This window comes from Lontra canadensis, unplaced genomic scaffold (genome assembly GCF_010015895.1).
Source record: "Lontra canadensis isolate GAN:19392208 unplaced genomic scaffold, GSC_riverotter_1.0 scaffold32, whole genome shotgun sequence".
Lineage (NCBI taxonomy): Eukaryota > Metazoa > Chordata > Mammalia > Carnivora > Mustelidae > Lontra > Lontra canadensis.
In genome coordinates, this window is record NW_022631026.1 from 1,010,175 (window position 1) to 1,030,241 (window position 20,067).

Below are 20,067 nucleotides of genomic sequence, written 5' to 3' on the forward strand. Positions count from 1 at the left end.
ACGGCCAGCATGATGCCAAGAGCTTGGAGTATGAACAGGACATGTCTCGATGTCAGAACACCCACGCCCTCCAAATGCTAAGCTGACACCAAAACCTTCGGATGCATGAGCCAAGATGGAGAGGGACGTCCTGACTGTTTTACGTCAAATCCAGAAGTGATGTTTCTGGATTGCTCATGGGTTGGCTGTCTGCCAGCAGCTCTCCCTTTCCCGAGAGTTTGTTCCCAGAGATCAGAAAGCCTGGATCCACCTCGACCCTTTACCCTTTCTAATGCTGACTCCCAGACCCCAGAACCAGGAGATGTCCTTGGTGATGCCGTTCCTCCGAGAGTCCCAGTCTGAAAGGGAATCAGCGTACCTCTGTCTGCAATTTAAAGGTAACCCACTGTCCATTCCAAAAACAGCACAGGTGCCTGACATATTAAAAATTACCTTCCATTTCAATGACTAAATTCACTGCTTTATAGACTCTGTACATCAGTTAATCTTTATAATGGTCCTATTAAGAAGAAACTCTATTATTATGCCCATTTTACTTATGGGGAAACTGAGGCTCAGATTCCAGGAGTTAGGCACCGTTTCCAAAGTTTCAGATAGTGCGGCAGAATCGGGATTTGCTCCCTGGTCTGATTGCTTCCAACTTTTTACCCAAATTTCTGCCCAACGCTGACTACATGTGAACCTAACAGACCTCTCCTTTCTTAACTACTGGGGGCAACTGACTGCCCCATGTCTGTGACTGGTGTTTCTACCAATTTCTACTCTGCATTCTCTCCTGATCTCTTCTGAAATAATTTATTAATTGTCAAAGTGCTGCTTTAAAGATACATGCATTGTAGCAAATCGTTTCAGTGGAAAATATCAGTTAACGTTCTGCATTTTAACTAAATGATTTATACTAATTCACACCCAAACAAGGTAAGTTGGAGACACACAGAAGATAGCCCTTTAAAAATAGTCTACGGCATCATTAAAGTCCTCCTGAAGGTTAATCCCTTCATGGGGCTTCTGATGTAAAATCTACAGCTATTTTAGAAAATCCTGTCTTGTGGTCAGCATTCCAGCCCCCGTGCTCACTGTGATTCCTTCTGGAGTTACAGGGTGCATGGGAAGGCAGACCAAATGGCTCACGTGTTACCAGGTAGTGTGTGTTGCTCCATCCTAAGCCCAGGACCTGCACGGAGGCGTATGCACCAGCACCTCTGAGCGCCCCAGGCGTTAGCGCTCTTTCAGCATCAGGGTCTGACTCCTGACCCCCGGGTGTGCCCAGGTGGGCAGTACCTGTGTGTGTTGGTTTGCATTAGATCTTACATCCATGCAGTTTTCAAGATAATTTAAAGATATCTTTTGGCAGGCAGATTGGCGTAGGCCTAAAAATGCTTGGAACTTGCTCTCCTCTTCCACTCTCGCAGCCTTCCCGTGCTCTGCCCTGACTTCTGCGGAGAGAGAATCTGGCCTTCTTGCAGCTTCTTCCAGCTCCATCCTGACAGCTCAGCTCGCACTCAGCAGCGTGTCTGTCTGTGGAGCAACGTGCCAGCAGACAATAATTTTAGACACTATTGTGTGAGTTCGCAAGTAATAAATTTTGAGAAGAGAGTAAGAGTTATACTCTGTTTTCCAAAAATGACTGTGGTTATCGAGGACATCTTAATTTAGGTATTTACTATGGGTTGGGAAACTACCGTCTGAGGGCCAAGTCCGCTTGCTGCTGACTTTGTAAATAAAGTTTTATTGGAACACGGCCAGGCCCGTTTGTTTCCATATGGTCTGTGGCTGTTCTCCCATCACGATGGCAGTGTTGTACTTGCCGCTGGGCCCACAAAGCCAATGGTACTTACCGTCTGGTCCTTTACAGAAAGAGTCTGTGACCTTGATCAATGCAAATGATGACTTATGGACTTCCTGGCGGTCATGTGACAGCGGTCATGTGACGGCGCGGACTTCGCTCACGGACGCTGTTGCACTCACACATGAGTATTCCCACCCTGGAAGGCTTCCCTGCTTATCTCAACCCACCGCCTTATTTCGTCCGCACCCAGGGACCTGCGCTTGTGACATACACATAGGGAGGACGGGCTGATTATCCCCTCAGGACCAAACACTACTCTGTAAAGGACCACAGTGCGGAGGAGAACTCTCCGGAAATCACAGAGGATACGCACACGTGTTCCTTGGGCTTTGCAGAGATTTCCTGCGCTGATGTCAGGCGTGGGATCACCAACGCTCTGCTGGGGAGAGACTGGCGCCAGTCCCACACGTGCCAGTTGTGCTCCTGCTGTCATTACTGCCACCGGAGCCCATGGGACGGTCAGGGGGCTGCCTCACTCCCCTCCCATCCAGAGACAACGCACCTCCGGGGCCTGCTTGGTGATGGCGACAGACACGAGAAGAGGACAGACAGGCTGGGGACCAAGACCTCAGACTCTCCTTACCTTCCCTGACCAAGTCCAACCACCTGCCTGGTCACTGTCACTGAGATCCCTCAACCGAGGAGCCTACTCAAGGCCCAGTCGGTTGGGTGTAGACGTGGATTTCTCTTTGAAAACTAGCTTATTCCTTTTTGTTTCATTTTGCTAATTCATGGCGAGATCTGCATTTGAATGTGTCATAGGACCCTGAGCTGGTGACCATCGTTTTGATGTACACATTTAACTCCAAGCCAGAAATGCCAATTCAATGAATCCCCATTTGAAAATTAGACCCAGCGATATATTCCATCAAACATTCTTTTACATAGACCAAAACGCGACGGGGTTTGATAGAACAGCACAGCCTGTCTGCCAGAAACATTAACCGACTTCAGAGTCAAGCAGGACTTTAACAAAGCTCGGCTGAATAGGTTTTTAAAAACTCCAGGGAAATGGTGATTCACCATAACTAGCCTTTCCCAAACCGGACCGATGGGTGCAACGGGCTCTTCAGGGAAAGAGAACGGGGTAGCACTTGAGAACAACCAGAGCAGCGGTGACCTGCCACGCTAGTTCATGAAACCCGGAGAGACGGCAACACCCACAGGGCTGCAGCATGTGGAAACCAATGCCTGCCCTAATTTCCACGGAGTGGTGAGTAGTTCTGTCATCAGACAGGCAAATGGGGAGCCGGCAGACGGATGAATTCCCATCGCACCGTGAACCTTGAAAGGCATGCCGGAGTTTCCCTCATAGAGCCTCCTAAGAAATGACCATCCCGCCAGAGTCGTCTTATTTTCTCCAGCAAAGTAACATGTGCAAAATGGACTCCTGAATGCGGGTATTGAGAAGATAATACCAGAGCTTTGGACATCAGTTCCATGTACGCATTCAGAAGCGGAGACTTCACATGGGCGAGATTTTGCTCACATTACAATCATGTCAACCTCCAGCTCATGAGCGTCTCTAAAAAACCACGTGCTGCCCAGGCAGCAATCGGCCAAACCCCACCCCGACTCTCCAAACCACAGCGGATGAACTTTACAAAGCCCTCCTGCAGCAAGTGTGGGGTTTTTAGCAATGACTTGAAATGGAGCCCTTCCATTTGAGGGTCCCATTGCCACTGCGTCCCTGCTCGCAACCCCCAGGACGCCTCACAGCGCCCAGAGGGACACACAGCCCACCCCAGCGATGCAGCGTCACTGGGAGAGTAACAAAGGCTTCATCTGGTTTAACTGCCAGCGGCTCTTGTCATCATGAATTGTCTGGCGGGAGGTGGTGTACGACAGAACTTCCAACTCTCCCGAGAAGCCAGGAAGCACCAGGAAGCTGGGAAGGGTGGCCATTTGGAGCAGCAAATGGGGAGGACCCAGGGGACAGGACGCCCGTCCATGCCCCCCAGAGCTGCCACCGCCAGTACCTGCACTCGGTCGCCTGGGTGCTCCTTGGATCCGATCTGCTTCCTCAGGAGGTCAGGGTTGGAGATGCCCCTCGACGTGACTTCACCAAGTCTCCCTTGGGCTCATTTTCTAGAAGACAAAACAACAGGGCGACATCACTAACTGGAGGGGCAGGGCCAGCCCTACAGCACAGAGCTCCATGGTGGTGAGGAGCAGCTCACGAGGACGCGTGTGCTCACACTCACGTTTCACTCAGAGCCTCGACAGGAAAGGCCACAGCGGACAAGTAGGAAACGCTTTGCGGACAAGTAGGAAACGCTTTTAAACATGTAGTTCAGTTACTTCGAAATCCAAGATTTGTAACCAGTTTGGACGCATGTGTACGTGTGAAGGGAAACGGTGCACAGAACATTTGCACTGACTGATCACCAGCCAGTGGTGGGGTTACTGCCTTTTTAACACTGGGATACAATTAAGAAACAATTTAATAAGTGAGAAATATTTGAGATGTGTAACTATTTCTTGGAAATAATGTGATTTCACTCATAACAAAACACAGTCTGTTGATGGCAAGGGTTTTTCTAGATGTCAACTCAATTTTATTTTAGGGGAAGAACAACAAAAGACATTATCTTCATTAATGCAAATTTGGAATTTATTAACTCTCTATCCGGGTTTTCTGCACTATTGTCTCTGGATTAGGAATTACTGACTATTCTAATTGGAAAAGAAAATACCCAGGTCATTTCGAACTCTACTGTCAAGGAGATAGTTTATTTTGTTTACAAAAATAGATGGACAGGATATCAGAAAGTGGAGAGAGCTAGGTGTCTCCATTGTAAAGCTATTGTTTCTGGTGCAAACCTCCAAATTCAGAGAAGCTCATTAAGTCGAGTCTGTGGCAATAACAGAGAAGTGTTAATGGGCAGCAGTGAAGTGTGTCAGGCAAATGAAGAGAGCCCCAGGGCTCGCGCTGCTCCCCACCAGCTAACATTCTGCAGAGTTACCATAAATCCTCTAAAAGATACTGTACTTCCCTTCCTGCACGTTACTGCACGATGACGGAGACATTCAGCCTGCTTGGCAAGTGGGATTTGAAATAAGATAGCACGCCATTTCCTAGGAAATCCACGGGCAGCCTATAAAATGCAACCATAGCAAATGTCGTTATTTTCCCTAATAAGAATTTACCAAAACAAGCACAGAAGGAACAGAGTAATTTGGAAATATGCACAGGGAGCTAGAAAGGTTTTAAGAGTACCCTGAAAACTCAAGGTTGAAAAATAAAATGAGCGCGAGTGTGTTTTTCTGCGTATCAAAGTCAGGAGTCATTAGTTTGGAATTCTCATGTGATGTTTTTAGGTACATTAACCTTTTAATACAAATTGTGACCCGTAGTTTCATATGCGGCCGCCCAGAGACGTCTATCCTGGAAAATCTTTGAGGAGAACAGTGTGTTTTATGGTCTTTTCCTGGCCGCCTGTGCTCAGAGTGCACACAAATGGACACACATGCACGCACCCACACGCGTGCACACGCACCCACACGCGTGCACACGCACCCACACGCGTGCACACGCACCCACACGCGTGCACACGATAGAAATGCAGGAAAGTCTTCTCAACACTAACTGTTCTTCTGTGCACAGTATGGTCTGTACACTTAACTTCTGGTGACAGAAGCAGGTGCCCCCGACCTCCTCACATTAGACGCGCCCCCTTCAGGCCCCCTGGCTTTGCAGGTGAGTGTCCCTGGGGGGCGAACAGCAATGTCTCGTGCGTCCTCAGCCCTGCACCCTGGTCACTATCGCTCAGCGTGCGGAGCCCTCACCCTTGCATGACGAGCCGTGAGCACACACGGGTGCTCAGCCACTAGACACAGGGCTGAGGACCAACGTGCGCTTAGCGGGTACAGCAGACCAGCCCCACGATCGCGACGTCCTGAAACCCACGCCGCTCTTTCCGCGGATCCTCCTAAGGCAGGTACGTAGACGCTTGATGTTACGGTTTTGAAGTGATAATACAATCGTTTAAAAATACAGTCGTCATGCTCGTGCAATATTTGTGACCTGCCGCCCGTCCGGCTTATACATGATTTCTGGATAAGCAGGAGCCATGTCAGCCAGTACTGGTGTGAACACTTTGGGGCCATTGAAACTCTGAATTCAGGTTCTCTCTCAGGCAATGACAGGGCCAGGATAGAATGAAAAGTATTTCCTTTAACTCCCCCAAACCAGAATACCAACGTCCCCTGCCTTGCTCTGGCACGGGACAGACACCCCCGGCCAGGGGACCGTTCACAAGAGAAGCGCACATTCCTGTCTTGTGAGCGCTCTGTTCGGACCGTCGCGCGTCATCTACACGTCCGCACGGCAGCTGAGTGACAGCAGGAATCACCCGACAGCGCCTTCCTGCTGCACGACGCCCCGGCCACAGGTGGGCGCAGACCTCTTGCCCAGGTGCGCCTGCCCTGCCATCGAGGTGTCCCCAGCAGCCGCCAGCCCCTTGGGCTTGGATGACCTGTCCCTGCGTCATCGCTTCCCTGAGGTTCCTTCACGTCAGAGAGACCTTCCGATTCACTCGGTCGTGTTTAAATGACACATACAGGTGTCTCTCTGGCAATCTGCGTCTCCGCCACAGGATTCTCTATCAGAGGACATGCCTCCTGCCTTTCCTTTCTCCTGAAAGTTCTGTGTGAGATTGGTTAGAAAGTGAGGGACGTGTTTTGACAGTGCTGCTCCTCAGACTGACGACATCGAACAGTAGGAACCAGACAATCCCTCATGAGGCAGGTGGGAGTGAATCCTTCCCAGTCAGCAGGCGCAGGGGCTCAGGTGGGTCTCCGGGGAAACTCCGGAGGCCCATGACCTGGTTTTGTTTGCTCTCCGCGACCCATGCTCAGTGCACTCCAAACAGGCAGAACTCTCTAGAAGGTCTTCTGTGTGCTTGATGTGAGGGGACGAGTGTGTGTAGTGACAGCAGGCGGGCTCGGGCCTGGCCCCCGTGGGTGCTCCCCGCAGCTGCCCGCCTGCCCGGAGAATGAGATCCCACCGCCCAGGGACGGCGCTGAGATGACTAAATTGCTCGTACGTGGTGGGCTCTCCATCCGTCTTTCCTGCGTGAATAGAGGCGATGCTTCCCTTTGTGCCAAATTCAAGATATTTTAATAAACCCACGCCCTTGCTTGTGTTCTTTGCTTTAGAACATGCTCAGTGTCTAGCTGGTGATGAGACTTGGAACCGGTCCGTTTTCAGTTTTTCAGAGTAAAACAAGAGATCGTTGTCAGAAGACAAAGATGATGAGGAAGGTAAGGTGAGAACGTACGGCCACATCAGTGAGCGGATGAGGGTCTCTCCAGATGAAACCACAGGACGTCGAGACACATGCGGGGTCTGAACCTTCCTTCTCTGCATTTTTAAATATGGGTGCATGTCCTCATCACATATTTCTCATCTAAACTGCTGCACATTTGCCCCAAACCTCCATCCCTCTGAGTGCTGCCATGTATTTTGAGAATGAGGACGTTCCAACTCAACCTCGTGTGCAGCCTCCCGTGCGGGACGGCTCCGCTCCGTGTGGGACCCCTGACTCCAGCATGTTAACAAGCGAGGATTTCCCAAAACGCGGTCAGTAATGTGGAGCTCTCGTGGATGAAAACATCATGCACGTGGTCTGTCTCCAGCTGGCCTCTGGTTGCTGGCTCCTGCCACGCTTACCCCCATATCAGAAGCCAGCACCTCACTGACTCTCAAAACCAACACAGGAAAGGAAACTCCTTTCCCCCTGTGGGCTCTCAGCGAGAGCTAGTGGGACCCTGACACCGAGGACAGGGTATTGGCGGGTACGCCTGTCCGCAGGAGTGCTGAGAGGCCAGGAGCAGGACTCACACGGGCTTGCACGGCAGTGAGGGGAACACCTCACCCTCTGGAACTGGGCAGTGTGTGACAATCACGTCTGTACCGTCGCCTGACAACTATAGCTCCTAGCGCCACCAAACATGTTATAGTCACATCTAACACGGATACACGAATGACCGCTCAGTGCAGTACTGTGTGCGACCAAAATGAAAACTGTCCGTGGTGGGCTGGCTAGATCATTACAAGTAACGATGTGGGACTGGCCCGTGTGGTGACAGGGCTGGGTCGCCATGCTGAAGCACGAGTGTTGACACTATACAGAGGGGCACGGACCATGAGCCCCACTCGTGCAAACCTTCCCTGATCCGTGGCTGACACGCAAACACATGTCAACATGCAGAAGACCGTCCGGACTGCACGCCCATCCACGGCTAAGAGGGATCCTCTCCGGAGAGAGAGTGGGATTCGGAGGACTAAGAAGATTCTCACTTTCCATCTAATGTGCTTCTAATTGTTTAACATCGCCAAAGCAAACTCATGTAACACGTATGTAACCCAAAACACCCTGAAAAAACATGATAATTTCTAATATCTATGAGTATTTTCAAAAAGTTATGTATCAACTGCTGTAAAGAATGATTAATAAATTCAGTTAAAAAAACTACACTTCCGAGGTCGCAGAATAATTACGAGCAACTTGAACTCCCCCCAGAGATACACCATTCCCAGCTCCCACTGTATTTGGCTGGCTCTGGGATCTGCTGTTTACACACCAATAAACAATGCTACAAGGAAATCACATTTAGGCTCAATTAGATCATTCAAGCTCATTAAAAAAATTCTTCCAAATTAAGCAAAATGATATAGAAAAGCAATTAAAGACAGAGGCAATTAAAACAAAGGCCAATCGGGGTTACATCAGGGAAGAGAGGGTCGCTTCTGACACCAGCGGCCCCCAGAGGTCCCCCAGCGGCCATCGCCAGCGGCGTGCTCTACCTGGTCAGGTCTGCCGCACCTGCGACTGCTTGTGAGCACTGAGCCCTGTCGCCGGAGGCCCAGCCCCAGCTACCAGTGCAGCAAGCTGGCGCAGCTTCTGGCGTCAGTGGACATTAGAACTGGAAGTAACTTTAGCGATCATTCGGTTTAGTCAAACCCTCCATTTTTAGACTTGGGCGCTGACGTCTGGAAGTCTCAGTGACGGCCCAGTTTCCGTGGGAAGTGAGAGCAGATCCAGGGCAAGGTCTCAGGTGGGCCATTCCCAGCTCCTTCCCCAACCTCACGGGGGCTGTTCTAGAGAAATCTAAGACTTAATTTTGGTTCCTTTCAGTAAGGATCCCAAGCTCGAGGCGCCAGAGGGCGTGAAGTAACGAGTTTTGGGGCGGAGCGGAGCGGCGGAGATCGGCTTCAGCTGCGGCGCGGGAGCTGCGGTTCTGTGCGGGCATGTGAATCTGGGATATCTGCAGCCGTGGGACTCGGCCCAGAAGGGGTGACCTCCAACCACTAAGGCTTTCAGGTTTATTTCCTTGCCCATCAGTGAAACAAGTGATTCTTACTGAAATCAAAGCTTTCCAAGAGGCAATGCCCAAGCAAAGCCCAGAGGACGCAGACACCCCTGCCACCCTTCCTCCCTGGGAAGCCCTGGCCCCGAATGCTAATTACTCTCAGCTGAGTTCGCTTCCCCACCTGCCTCCCTAAATCCTACTCCGTCTGTCCAGCCCTGTGGGCAGAATCTTCAAACTCTTGCTTCTATCATGCCGGCCTCTGCTCAATAATAAATCAGTTCAATGATAATAATAATAGTTATTACATCGCTACAACATTACCATGTATCACAGTATAAAGCTAATAGTGTTTCCCATACAAACTTGTAAATTGTGCCCATTACAGGTGAGGGAAGCGGTCGGATGTGCTGGCTCAGCTCGTAGGAGGCAGAGCTGGAAACACAAACCGTCCCTTCGTCCTGGCCTCAGTCCGTCAGGCTGGTTACAATTGTCCCTTGGGTCTTGACTCTCACTACTGACCCATGGGACCTCTCGTCTAGGACATTTTCTCAGAGTCGCTCTAACACAGAGGCCCCTGTCTCACTTGTGTTCAGCCATCTTTTCCTCTATTTCAGTATCACAGATCTCCCAACCCTCTTCTGAAATCCCACCATGTAACTCTCCAGAGACTTCCCAGATCCCTCCCATGTCCGGTGCTCGGTGGGCCGCACCCTCGGAAGTAGGCCTGGGCCACCTGCCGCCACCCACGGCGGGTCACCAGCCGGGAGCGTCCATGGTGCGCGCCTCTCACCTGACATGCCGGGCTCCCTCCCCCGCTTCGCGGCCGCCGCCGCTGGCACTGTTACAAACAGTGAGTCTGTTGAAGGCAGGGGTGGTATCTGATTTGCCTTTGTATCACCAGAGGCCAAGAGAGAGCAAATGTCTTAAAAGAATGCATTTCAATACTTACTCGGGATGTTTATGGAAGATGCGCGCCATTCTGTGGGTCCCTCCTGCTGTCCAGCACGGCTCCCACATTATGCCCTAACGCGGGACTCCTAGATAGTTGCAGAGCAGCTGGGAAAATGCGAGCGGTTTGCCCCGCTCTGTTCGGGCAACTGCAGTAAAATCCCACTGACCGGGGGCCTCAGAAGCGACAGAAATCCATGGCTCCGTTCTGGAAGCCGGCGGCCTGAGCTCAGGATGCCAGTAGCGTTGGGGGCGGGCCCTTGTTGGGTCCCAGACTTCCTGCTGTGTCCGCACATGAGGGCAGGGCTGAGGGGCTCTCTGGGGCCTTCCACAAGGGCACTAGTGCTGCTCATGGAAGCTCCGCCCCCATGACCTGATGGCCTCCAAACAGCATTGCCATTGGAATCCGGGCCCTACCCGAGAACTCTGGGGAGACACAGACCTTCAGCGCACAGCATCACCCTTCAGAAGACGGACAGGCGTTCGGAAGACAAGGCTCAAGGCCAGGTCTGTGTGGAGCAGTCGTCTGCCTCGGGAGTTCATGCGGCAAGGCGGTAACTGGGTGCCCATGTGTGTGCACACTCGGGAGACCATGTCTCACGCCTGTTGTCTCTGACACACAACGTCCCCATACACTGAATCAGGCTCTTAATTGCTTGGTGAACTCCACAAAATTTGCAAGGGACCCTTGGGTAGAAAGTCAGAATTGCAGCAGCAAACCCCCTCTTAGAATATCTGTAATTACTGTCTGTCAAGGTCGTGATTGTAGATTGTGACTTAAATATGTTATTAGTTCAACTTAACCAAGGCCTCACATTCCAACCAGAAAATTCTAACACTAAGGGGCGTGGGCAACATTTAGCAACCTTCATTTCTGACAGACTGCTGAGTGGAAATGCTTTGTCTTCTCACGACAAAACGCCAGGGATGGTTCTCTGAAACTCACAGCCGTCTCATCGACAAGGAGCTCACAGGAAAACGAGCTGAGAAATGGGGTTCCTCTGCGTGAGGATATCCTCCAACCGACTGCTTCCCAAATGACGAAAAAGGCCTTCCCCAAAAGCAAACCAGGGGAACCACACCAAGAGAAAACGCTTCTGCATAGCAAAGGAAACCAGCATCGAAACGGACGGACAGCCTCCTGAATGGGGGAGGACACTTGCAAGCGATATGTCTGAAAAGGGGTTAAAATCTGAAATATATAAAGAACTGGTGCACCTCAACACCGAAAATAAACAATTCAATGAAAAACGGCAGAGGACCTGAGCACGGATTTTTCTGAAGAGGAGAGACACACGGCCAACAGGCAGATGAAAAGATGCTCCACATCACTCGTCATCAGGGAAATGCAAATCAAACCGCGGAGACCCCATCCCACCCGTCAGAACAGCTAAAATCAACACCAGCAACAGCAGGTGTTGGCGAGGATGCGGAGAAAGGGGAGCCTCTTACATGGGGGTGGGGATGCAAACCGGTGCAGCCACTCTGAAAAATAGGACGGAGGATCCTTAAAAAATTAAAAATAGAATTACCCCATGATCCAGTAATTGCACAACTAGGTATTTACCCAAAGAAAATGAAAACACTAATTTAAAAAGACACGTATACCCCTATGCTTATTGTAGCATTATCTGTAATAGCCAAATTATGGGTACAGCCCACCAACAGATGGACGGATAAAGAAGATGTGGTGTAGACACAGAGTGGAGTATTACTCAGCCATGAAAAAGAGTGAGCGCTTGCCATTTGCAACAACATGGACAGACATTGAGGGTTTAAAGCTAAATGAGAGAAGTCTGAGAAAGACAAACACCAGATGATTTCACTAAGATGCGGAATATAAGAAACAAAACAAAAGAAAAAAGTGGTGAGCAAGGAAAGAAGATACACTCGTGAGTACAGGGAGCAAACGAGTGGCTCTAGAAGGAAAGTGGGTGGGGGGATGGGTGAGATAGACGAAGGGAATTAAGTACAAACTTCCAGTTACAGCGTAAATAAGTCATGGAGATGAAAATTACAGCACACAGGACACAGTCGATAAGGTTGTAAGAATGGTTGGTGACAGGTGGTGACTATAGCTACCATGATGAACCCTGAGAAATGCACAGAAATGCAGAATCATTATATTGTACACCTGAAACAATGAAACTGCATGTTAATTATACTTCAATTAAAAAATAAAAAATAGAAATTTTTATTTTTTTTATTTTTATTAAATTAAAAAATTATTTGAGAGAGAGAGAGGGTGAAAGAGAGTACACGAGAAGGGTAATGTCAAAGGGAGAAGCAGACTCCCCACTGAGCAGGGAGCCCAACGTGGGACTAGATCCTGGGATTCCAGGATCATGACCTGAGCCAAAGGCGGTCACTTAACCATCTGAGCCACCGAGGCACCCAATAATAGAGATTTTTAAAAAGAAAAAGATATTTTTAAGTGACAACATCTTCATGCTAATCATTTCTCTTTCTTTTTTAAGATTTTATTTATTTCTTTGACAGAAAGAGAGAGCACAAGCAGGAGGAGCAGCAGAGGGAGAGGGAGAAGAAGATTCCCGCCGAGCAGGGAGCCTGACGTGGGGCTCGATCCCAGGACCTTAAGATCATGACCTGAGCTGAAGACAGACACTTAATGACTGAGCCTCCCAAGTGCCCCATGCTAATTATTTCATTTGGGCCTCAAAACAGTCTTGAGAATAGGGCAAAGAAGATATTATTAGCTCTATTTTCAGAGAAAAACTGATTTTCAGAAAGATAACTTGCCCCAAATCATAGAGCTGGATTTGAATTCTGGGTTCCTGACTGGACATTATAGAATCCCACACTTTCAGATGTCCCGCCACCGCGTGTGTCAGTACCTCTGATGTGGGGCTGACCGCATCCCCCAATCGGACCTGCTGTACCTTGGGAACTACATGACTAAGGAGCCTCGCGTACACAAGGAAGACTTAGACACACCTGGACACGCCTGCCTGTGGAAGGGGGTGAGTGTGGGAAGGACCTTAACGTCACGTTGTCAAGCCAGGACCCACAACAGCCCGGGCCTCTACATTGGACATCGGTTCCTTGGAGCATTAATTTGTCTTTATTTTTAAGACTCTGTGTTTATAAAGTGCAAACCGTACTGAGATCGCTAACAGTTTGCCACTGTGTTTTCAGAAAATGCTGACTTTTCATGCAGGAAGGGGGACGGCTGGGTTCATGTGGGCCCGCCGTCCACCTTCTCTCTCCCTCTCCCTCTCCATCACACTCTCTCGCTCTGATTCAGCCACTCGCTGAGCGCCAGGAGGCGGTGATTGCAGGGACCTGAGTACAGGACTTAGGGAGCGTCGGAGACTCGGAAACACCTCATCGCCTGGACTCATCATGAGAAGCCGGTGGCGTCGTTGGCACCTAACCACAGAGGCCTGCTCCCTCTCCCTTTGGCAACTGGCTGGTGGAAATCTCCGTCAGATCACGCAGAAGGAGGAGGGCTTGGGAAGCCCTGGCGGCCGAGCACACCAGCTCGGAAGAGCAGCGCAGAGCCGGCTCAGCCCCCAGTGGCAGGAAGGGAGACCGGACCAGAGAGGAAGAGATCGGGAGCCAGCCCCGTGCAGAGCTGGTCTCTGTGGGGCCTGCAGGAGTGGGGCCCGCGCCCAGGTCATCAGTCCCGTCAGAAGTGCCCCGATGGAGATGTGCGCAGCACACTTGGGGTCCCAAACAGGGGAGGTGGGTCTGCTGTTGGAGCCATTGGAGCTGGAGGGGTTCTCAGGCCGGGAGGCGGACCTGGGGGTGTATAAGGTGCTCTGTGAGATGGGGATGGGGGATGTTGCCTGGGAAGAAACAGGGCACACGGGAAGAGAATGCATGTTTGGACACTAGGTCCCCAGGGGTCCACGTCTGTCCCTGGGACACAGGGAACCACCACGGACATCAGGCAGGGAATGACAGGTTAGGAAAAGTTGCCATGGGAACAGAGGGAGGCCCGCGGCGGGATGCAGGCCAGGCATGTGGATGGGGCCCCCCCGCAGCCCTCGGAGCACCCACGGCCTCAGGGCACTGTGCATCTGCCGGTGGGGGATGGAGGGTGCAGACGGCCGTCTCGCGCTGCCTGCTGTGAGCTCCTAGCCGCACACACGAGAAAGCCCTCTCTCTGCCTGCAAAGCTGGAGAAGACTCATCCTCTGGGTTTCTGAAACTCTCCCCACTGGATGACACCGCAAGGTGATGACTCGGGCAGAAGGTTCTCCGTGAGATGGGGTAAAAATCAGTATTTCTGGGGAAAAATTGTGTGGAAACACAGCTAAAGTCTATAGAAATAGGCAAAGGTAAAATTCCTTTTTCATAAATTTTTAATTTAAAAATGTCTATGGATGTTATATCTTCAGCTAATAATATCTTCTTGAGGCAAGAAGTACGAAAAAAGAGGGGAATCGGGAAACCGGGAAGAAGGGAAGGGGGGGAGGGAAGTGATCTGAGCAACAGGGACCGAGCTAAGGTGGCCGCAGTTTGCAAAACAAGAAAGCATCTACCGATGGGAGACTCACGAATGAGTCAACATGACTTGTATTCTCCAAGATGTAATTACCAATAGTGACGGACAAGTGGCAGACGGATTCTCAGGGTCGACGCAGGCCAGTGTTCAAAGCCATGGTGGGAGCGCAGCAGAACAAGGGCGGGACGGCCTGTGCGCCGAGTGGGGACGCCCCGTGCTGCTGGCTGCAGACAGAACACGGGGCTCCGCGCCACGGGTGTCCCTATGTGAAGGCCCATCGCACACGTATGAAATGACAAGCGCAGTGGCAAAGTTGTATGTTTTAAACTCGGAAAACTGAGACTGTTTCATGGGCTGATTTGATCAATGAAACATGTCCCCACCAGAGCGGGGACGGCTGCATTCCCGCCTGCGCGCCCTGAGCCCTGTGGGCAGACACGTGCCCCAGGCAGGCAGTCCTGCAGCAGGCTGTGGGGACGGAAGCCCTGTTCCCTTTCTGAGGTTTGCGGTGGGCCAAGAGGGACCGAGCCGGAGACCCCGAGCTCAGCGCGCTCCTGCCAAGCTCTGGAAGTGGACTCTGGGGGCACAGCCCGCCTTGTCACCACCTGGTCACTGGAGAGGGCTTTGCCGCCTCTCGGGGCTTGGGTTTCATCCCCTGCAGAGTTGGAGCGGTGTCGCAGGTGTCTGTCTTAGAGGGGCCATCTGAGGATTGAGGTGACACGGCTCCAGCACAGTGAACACTTTCCTCCTCACCATCAATAACCTGGGCCTGGGCCCCTGGAGTGGCTTCCTGGCCTGTCTGCTCTCGTGTGCTCAGGCTGCGGAGACACAAACACCACCCGCGGGCTACCCCCGCCGTCTGGGCGGCACGTCCTCCCCCGCGGAGACAGCAAGAGCACGCCAGCTCCCCGACTCCTCCCATCAGAGCAGGACCCCCATCACGCGGGCCCCCTTCCCGCCTCGTACCCCCACAGGCCCGCTCCAGCACCCGATGGGGACCGGGGTCTCAGGACATGAGCTTTGGGGGAGGCGGACGTTCAGCCCATCATGGTCCCTGACAAGCACGTCCCCCGCGTCTCTCTCTGTCCCTTCTGAAAGCGTCAGTTTAAAGAGAAGTAATAGTGCGGGGACTGAGGGCAGTGGGGGTTCGGGCATTTTTAACGCACAGAGTCTGTACAATATCTTCACACGACTTAGAATTTACCCATCTGTCCGTGTTTTACGTATTCTCATACTTCCCTGCATTCTAAAAGCTCCACACGAAGATGAGTGACAACGGTCAGCTCGACAGTGCGCGTCAGAGCCCTTGGAGCCCACGTGTGGGAGCGACGAGCTCTAGGCCTCCCAGAACCTCACATTCCGTACTGGAGATCTCTCATCCCTTAGAGCCGAGAGAGCGCGTACAGTGCCAAAGGGATATGCATCCCGATGCACAGATGATGGGTCAAGCTCGTGGACCCACCTCAGAGGGACGTCCACAGCTGACCCTCCCCCGCTCAGCACAGACACATGTGCAACACATGGCACCATCATCAGTGATGTGGGAACGATGCGGGGTCTGCCCCGACCCCCCCCAGCCTGCGTCCCCTGCTGCAACCTGGAAGGCGAGACCCTCCAGGCCTTCCTGGCTCTCCCCTTGATATTTGTTTAACCGTCACAGAATCCAACTCTGTAGCACACACACTGTTGTACAACCTGAGGGACTGTACGGTCCACATCGTGAACGAGCACCAGGGCCTGCGGGACAGACTGGGCCCCACTTTACCTGTGACTCGCTGGTAGAGAGATCTGTACCTTAAGCAAGGCCAACCTGTGGCAATGGTCTTTCTACCAAATGACCTAACGAGGACAGCCTTGCTGCCTGTGGATATCCTACTATCTGAATGTGCAGACTGTTTGGTTAAAACGATTGGGGACCCTCTGAGTGGAGGCAATGAAAGCAGGTGAAAGGATTTGGCCCCTTTGTCCATCAACTCATAGGAAAATCCAGTAGGAAAAAGGAAAGAAAAGCCCAACTGTGTGAAAGTAAACGATTTCAATGATTTTCAAATAAAACAGAAAGGAAGAAACGTCCAGAGGCATGAATTTCCTGGATTAGCAGGTAAACGTGGGCAGCACACCCAGTCCCGTGGGAAGGTGAACTACCTGGGCCCCAAGCAGGTTGAGATTCTACAAATGGACCCATCAACCTTGCCACTGCCCTGCGCTCCCGTGGGGCGTCAGGGAGGGAGCAGGGGCATGTAAGGGCAGTGGCCTCTGCGGAGGGGGCCTCCCTGAGCAGGGACCTAGGAGGACGTGCCCCCAGGCCCTTTTCTGTATGCCCCATGCACTCCATCCAGACTCCCCGCGTTCTTGGTTTGCAAAGGGGGTGGGTGGCATCAGACCGCATTCTGTGTGTCTACTTCCTGCTGCTAAACAATCACATCTGTGAAAATGCTTGCTTTCTAATTTCCCAAAATTAACTTTAAAGTCCATTTGTATAATGAAAAATGAAAAACTTGAGTGAATACATTTTGAGTAGATTTATATGACAATGAAGCAAAGTTTAAAACACAGCAACCCGCTTGCACGATCACATACCTAAGATTTCTCCCTACGATGGAAAAACTGGAGGTAAGGACAGGAAAGAGACGGGCCAACTGCCCACGGCCACACAGTGGCATCTGACCCGGATCAGGGCCTGTGGGGTCCAGGTGGGGTGTCCCGGGGATGCACAGACGGCAGGCAGGAACCGTTAGGAGACGAGGGGCTGGCTGTGTCTGGGCATGGTACCAGCGGGAGTGACAGTGAGTACCTCAGCAGATGTGACGCTTGCACGGGAAAATTCCAAGATCCCATACAGTCGTCTCCGAGGCACAAGTGTGCCAGCAAGGCTGGGGCTCGCCCGAGCACTGCAGGACATGGTCCTGCTTGTGGCTCTGCTCCTACGATCTTCATGCTCTGAGATAAATGTTCCATATCCTTGAGCAGTGGTTTTCTTGTACGCACACCAAGTTCAACCAGATGACCTCTATTGTCCTACTAGCTTTAACTCATGGAGACCGTGATTAAAACGTTCCTTTAATTAAAAAAATTTTTTTAAGTAGGACCCATGTCTAACACAGAACCCCGCACGGGGCTTCAATTCAAGACCTGAGCTGAGATCCATGGTTGGACACTTAACCACCAAGGCACCCCCAAAACGTTCCTTTAAATAGTGAGTTGAAATACGCATCACAGGATTCGATTGTGACAACGTAAAGTGGAACCCAGGTTTACGCAATGCCGGTCAGGGCAAAATAAAGTAATTGCATCATCTCCCAACTGAAGAGAAGTCCCTTTTATTTATTTTTCATTTGCTTCTGATCCCCTCTTTGGAGAAGCAGAAAATAAAGAATCTTAAAGAACAGTCTTAATGACGCTACAGGGCAATTCATCCCCGCGAGATCCAGCCTTTCCGGGATCTCAGGCGGAGGGTAAGCCGGCGGGAGGCGCTGGGCCTTGATGTGAAAGCAAGTGTCAGAGGAGAAGCTCCAGCACTGGGTCGTGGGCTCCCACTTCCTAGAGGCATTTGCTAAACCCACGTCTGATGAGCGTCCCCGGCTATCACTCTGGCCAGGTCCCCCTGCAGCCGCACAGAGCGTGCCTCGTGGACATGTTGTCCGCCGGGCCTGCAATCACGGCACAATGCGGAGTGGGTTGAGTCCAGGTGAGAGCACACGGCAATCAAGCTTGGGGATGGGAGAACAAAGCCATTTTCTCTCATTTGCCGGCAACACAGCCATCAGGCCTTAATTAGGAGGCAAGTGTGGGCTGGCTGCTGGAAGGCTGCTTATTACCCAGCGCAGCTCCCAATCAGCCCGCCAGCGAGAGCCAGCCACCGCGGGCAGGGAAGGGGACCGGCGGGAAGGAGCCACAAGGGCAGCGGGGACAAGCCCTAGGGAATAAATTAAATTTGGAAGGGAGAGGGGCCAAACCCCTGGGAGCTAGCTGCCAATAAGTCACACAGCTCTGGGGGGCACCCCGTGCGCCGTTCACCAGAGTCACCAGCCCAGGCCGGAAGCATCAGTCCCATGACACTCCCTGCCCCCCACAAAGCTCTTCTTCTCAAACGACATTTCCCAGAGACCACCCAAACTGGAATATATAGAGTACGTTCTTTTATTCACGATTTTTTATAATCAACTTAAGAGCATTTATCTAAAACAAGTTCCCCAATATTCCTGTGAATATCACATGAATTTATTATATGTTTATATTGAATGGATACCTATCTGCTTGGATCTACAGTAAAATATCAAAAGGTCAGTTTAAAATATCCTCTAGAGACTGGTATGTTAACATTTAATTGTAAGCCTAATTGTCTTTGAACAAAGCCTGTGCATTAAAAATAAATGTAGAATTTACTGGTAAGAATCACACACACACACACACAGACACACACACACACACCCCTCCTATATCAAAACACCTACGTCCGTATAGGAACTAAACACAGAATTGCGTTGTCCCCAGTATTATTAAAATCTGCATCGCAGGGACCGCCGCACTACAGAACACGACCGAGAGCCGCGTTGTTGAACGTCGTGGATGAGCCTGTGCTCGGTGGCACCGTCCCCTACTTGTGGGAGGAACTGCACAGCCACGGCTCTGGGGAAACGCCACCGGCTGCCAACCCAGGGCTGACCCAGGACGGGGCAGAGCCACAGGCGTGCGGGCCTGCACGTGGACCAGAGTCATGTACGAGGCTTCATGGAGCCTAGTGCCCAAGAATCCATTTAAGGGAGCCCACGGTTCCTAATTTATTTTAAATGGCCCAGGAAATAAACCGTCCCTGTGCCTGGATGCGACATGGAGGAAATGGGAGGCCAGAGCTCCGCTGTCCCTGCCCGTCCCTTTCTCCAGGAACCTGTGGGGGACACACTCATGTTCCCTCAGCTTCTGCTCGTGGGGCATATGGGGTTTTGAGAGACCCATGAGGAAACAGCCACCCCGTGCTGGTGAGCCAGCGGATACAGACTGAGTTTGGAGCGATGCGGCATTTGAAATCCGTGTCCACAGTGAACTTAGAGCTCAAAGGGTTTATCCTGTGCATCTGGCCTCCCACCTCCTCGGTCGACAAGAGGGGAAATGATATAAGGGAAGTAAAAATCAAGGTCCCAAAATAAGGAAAATTGCGGGGCTGACGCAGAAGATGATGCAAGACCTGGGAAGGGCCACCGTCCTCAGACTTTCTGCACAAGCCCCGAGTGAGCCTCTCTGAACCACGACGGCAGAAAGTACATTTACTGCTCCAACCTCAAGTCCACTCCTTCCCCCAATGCATCCTCCACCCAAGCAAGGCGATGTGTGCAAAATTGGGTTAGACTAGGCCTTCCTCCCACCCAGGAGCCTGCAGGCGCTTTCCCACGGCATTCAGGGTAGGAGGCACGCAACTCCTGACAACGCAGCAGGACCTCATGAGAACTGGCCCCTCTCACCTCTCTCAGTGCTCACGGCCCTCA

General features: G+C 51.6%; 1 long non-coding RNA gene across 3 annotated transcripts in view; it reads right to left on the reverse strand.

Moving 5' to 3' along the window:
- Positions 1-3,834: 3,834 nt before the first annotated feature.
- LOC116873267 overlaps positions 3,835-20,067 on the reverse strand; it is a 130,653-nt gene continuing 114,420 nt past the window's right edge. For all 3 annotated transcript variants that reach the window (XR_004383764.1, XR_004383765.1, XR_004383766.1), the window contains exon 3: positions 3,835-3,937. This is a non-coding gene — a long non-coding RNA (uncharacterized LOC116873267). The remainder of the gene's footprint in view (positions 3,938-20,067) is intronic.